This window comes from Suncus etruscus, chromosome 9 (genome assembly GCF_024139225.1).
Source record: "Suncus etruscus isolate mSunEtr1 chromosome 9, mSunEtr1.pri.cur, whole genome shotgun sequence".
Taxonomy (NCBI): Eukaryota; Metazoa; Chordata; class Mammalia; order Eulipotyphla; family Soricidae; genus Suncus; species Suncus etruscus.
The window spans coordinates 26,119,240-26,123,731 of NC_064856.1; the positions used below are offsets into that span (position 1 = coordinate 26,119,240).

At 38.4% G+C, this 4,492-nt stretch overlaps 1 pseudogene; it reads left to right on the forward strand.

Annotated features, from left to right (window-relative positions):
- Positions 1–263: 263 nt before the first annotated feature.
- LOC126018384 (SHC SH2 domain-binding protein 1-like) lies at positions 264–4,084 on the forward strand (annotated as a pseudogene).
- Positions 4,085–4,492: the final 408 nt, after the last annotated feature.

Consider the following 4,492-nt stretch of genomic DNA (forward strand, 5'->3'; position numbering starts at 1 on the left):
AAGCCATACAACCTCACAACCATTAGGGCTGGTGTGTGCTCTGGGGAAATTTAGAAGTTATGTCGCCAATCTCATCATCAGATTCAGAGTTCCAGGAAGGGCCACTGGCCACCCTCATTGGTGGCTTCTTAGCCCTGCACTCCCCAACTCCCAGCCACCTCACAGACTTGCCATCTGTGGTAGGATTCTCATAAATGGTCCTGGACTAGTGATCTGAATGCTGCAAGGAGAAGCTGGAAAGGGAATGAGGGAAGACCAGGTTGATGCAAAGTCAGGACAATCTCAACTTCAACTTAATCTTACAAGGGCCTTGTAGCAAACTCAAGGTTTGTCTCACCCTGCTGGCCCCACACATCCTGCAAGCTGAGGGGGCAGATACAGACTACCAGTCTGAGCTCCCTGGTAATTTGAATGTAGAGTCCATGTTGGGGTTCTTCCATATGTTCTGTTATCTGTGCAGCAGCCGTTCTATAGGACATTTTTAATAAACATTTTGGGACTCTCTCTTCTTTGGGGAAGAATGCTCAGAATGTCCTCCTCGATGCAGTGTCCAGGGGTTACAAGAGAAAAAGAAAATGTTGTGTTTGATTCATTTATTGGTGAAGTTTATGTTTTAAATTCCTAACTCACAGATATAAAGAATAAGTAGGTACACAAGAGTTAAAGAGGTTTGAGGGTGGTGTATGGGATGAATTTGGTGAATGTGTCTGGATATTCAAATTTCTGGTGGTAAGAGAAGTCTTGGTGACAGAGTATCCAATACTACTGTATTATATTTTTCAAATCTACTAGAACTTCCAGTATGAGAAAAATTGTAATGGTGTGTAATAATGAATGAAAACTAGCTTTATACTGGTTCTCATGTAATATTAAATAAATGTCGATTCATTATGTTGTTCAATGAAGTGAAGGTACATGGCAATTATGTAATGACCATGACAATGATAGATTGATTTAAAATAAGGAAGATAGCCCACACAAAGCAGGAACTTGGTGTAATCTATTGTTTACAGTTGTCACTCCCAGTTAAGCTGAAAACCTTTCATGTACAACATGGAACAACCTAGGATCACTGGTTGGGGACATTGGCACCATGACAATGAATGTGGCACAATAATCTTGACTGCCTAAAATAGAACACTAATGATTACTATCACTGCATGCCTAACCTACAGCATTTTTACAATGTATGTGATGCTGCCCCAAAAATAATAAAATTAATTATGGTCCTTTGGGTGGACTTCTTGAAAGTAATAACCTCCCAGACAGACCAGAAAAGATGTAATAGTACCTGGAAGATGACAGTCACTGTTACCTTCTGACCATCAGAGGTGCATTTCTTCATTTGCCGGAATTATTTGATTAACTCCAATAGCCTTTGATGCAAATGAACCTCAAGCCCTAGAGTAAAGCTCCAACACTGTCAAATGTGAATTTAACAATGGCACCAGAGGCTATACAGATCCTGAAAAAAGGCAAAAGTGGTTGGGAGTGAGAAAATTTTCAAAACAGAAGCTGAGATGTAACTACACCCACAAATGCAATAGCCATGTTCATAGACTCGCTCTTTTCTCAAATAAAATGTAAACTGAGCCATGAAAGATTATGGCTACACAGGCTCACATAGCACAAGCTGGCCTTCTAAAAGGAGAGGATGGGCCATGTCTCCAACATGCTTAAGCCATATGTGCCGTTTCCATGACCCAGAATCACCATTTCTTGTATGGCCAGCCCCATCACTGACCCTTGTTGATTTCCTACAGGGCTGCCTATCTGGCCACAATTTATATACACTGGTTGTTGGATTAATATCACAAGGGCTTTTTTTTTTTTAATTTTGGAGCAAGTGTGAGCACCTTCCCCTGTATTTTCCTTCTGGGAAAGCTGGTAGTTGTAACCAAATCCACAAATGCAGTCACCATGTTGGAACAGGGCCTTCTGCCAGGAGGCCTGGCATCTGCATGTATGCCCCTACAATTTGTAGAACCATAGCTCTGAATTTCTGAACAACTTAATTTGTTTCATGCTTGCATACCTAAAAGAACATCCTAGTTCAATAGACTGGACACAGTCTATTAAGCAACAAAGGCTTACTAAACCTCCTGCCATTAATCAAGTATTAATGATTTCATTAATTGTCTAATTGTAATGAGTTTTAATAACATTAAATGACTTTATTAAATGACTACAATACGAAAAGTGATGGCAGCATAGCCTGAACAGGCAGACTGGGACACCGTGGAGGTGTGGTGACCCTCGAGAATGATAAAGATTCATGCAATAAAAATCAGCCAGGAACAAGTTTACAAAGTTGTGTGCTAGAAGGAAAAACCCTTTTCCCAGAAATGTTCCAAACAAGTAATCTTTTATTTTATGAATGGTTCAGAGCCTATCAAGATTACATTTTAGGTCACAGATGTGGACTTTGTATCCTTGAAGGCAGTGGTAAGGCTTGCTGATCCATACCTTTGTGAATCTCAAGTGAGCACTTTTACCTTGGAGTGTATGAAAGAGCTCCTCGAGCTGAAGGAACATCGGTTACCTCTGCAGGAGCTGTGGGTGGTATTTGATGATTCAGGAGTATTGGACCAGACAGCACTTGCAGTTGAGCATGTCAGGTTTTTCTACCAAAACATTTGGAGGAGTTGGGATGAAGAATATGAAGAGTTGGGAGGATGAATATGATTATTTTGTCAGATGTGTTGAACCTCGATGAGATTACATTATGACATTCTTGAAGATCGAGTTCCTTCAGGACTTATTGTTGACTACTATAATCTCTTGTTTCAATGTGAAGAGAGTTACAAAAGATTTTTAAATCTGAGAAGTAGTTTATCAAACTGTAAATCTGATTCTGAGCAGGAAAACATCTCAATGGTAGAAGGTTTATAATTGTATTCACTGATTGAACAGTTGAAACAAAAGCTGAAACTCATTGAGAATCTTTTGTTGAGGTATGTGTTAGGATATCAGAAGAATTCTGATATCCAATCAAAATGTGTTCGTCCAAATGGTCAGAAGGTCACCCACGTGGTTTCTTCTATCATGATGGCTTGTCTACTACATTCCCTAGTTAGGGACAGACTTTGTCAGGAGTCTTGTAAGGAAGAAACAAATTCAGTTCCATAGTAATTCTTTGTCTGCTATATATGATTATTATGAAGGTGATACTGTTATTATTTGTCCGGGTCATTATCTGGTACATGGATTATTCTCTATTGCTGACTCTATTGAGTTGGAACGATATGGTCTACCAGATGATATTGTAATAGAAAAGAGGGGCAAAGGAGACACTTTTATGAACTGTACAGGTGCAGATATTAAAATATCAGGCATAAAATTTGTTCAGCAAATTTTAGGAATTTTAGGAATCCTAAAAATATTACTTCTTGAAGCAGTTGATTGCATATTTTCATCATAGTCATTCATCGTGGCAAAACTACATTGGAAAATTGTGTACTACAATGTAAAACTACAGGAGTCACAGTACAAACTTCAGCAGAATTTTTAATGAATAACTCAGATTTATATGGTGCCAAGGGTGCTGGTATTGAAATATATCCTGGAAGTAAGTGCACCTTGAGTGACAATGATGCATCACTGCAAAGAAGGAATTCTCATAAAGAATTTCTTAGATGAACATTATGACACCCCCCAAATATCTATGGTGAATAACATCATTCACAATAATGAAGGTTATGGTGTTGTCTTAGTGAAGTTCTCTGACTTTGAAGAAAATGTGCAAGATGGAGCTCAAGAAAATGAAGTGCTTAAAACACAGACAAGTGAACAGGGAGCTGCATCGGAAACAGCGGATCTAGAAGAGCTGATTCACTGTGCATCTAGTAGAATGGAGCATGATGTCAAATCTGACCTTTCCGATCAAGTCGAAGGCAACTGTGAAATTGTAATTGAATTGGTTGCATTATCCACACAAAGAGGCTAGATGAAGAAGAAAAGGTTGCGTGAACTGAATATCACACAAGCGGATGACAACTTAATGTTGCAGGTAATGTTTGTTTCAGTTGTGGGGAACCAGTTCAAGTGGAATGGGAAAGGGAGTTTTGGTACATTTCTTTTCTGACCACTGTAATGCACATAGATAGCAAAAATGAAATTGTTTACATCCTTCCTCAGTAATCACTGTTGCTACTATAAACTGCTTTGACTTTGATTTTATATTTGATATAATCCATTGGGTTTGAATGCTATATAGAATAGCTTTATCTGCCTATGTTGCACATAAAATATCTCCTCTTTGAAAGAAAAGTTATAAAATATGTAAAATAGAAAATACTTGGAATTTTACTTTCTTGAAACTCTTGCTTTCCCACACGGTTCTTTTATATTAAACCTATTAGTAACTTTCAGGTGTAGATACACTTGAATTTATCACTTCAGAATGTTGGAAGAAGTGCAAGGAATTCACAATGAATGCCCCAAAATGTAGTAGTAGGTATTAAGGTGTCAGATATGCAGGTTTTTTTCTTAG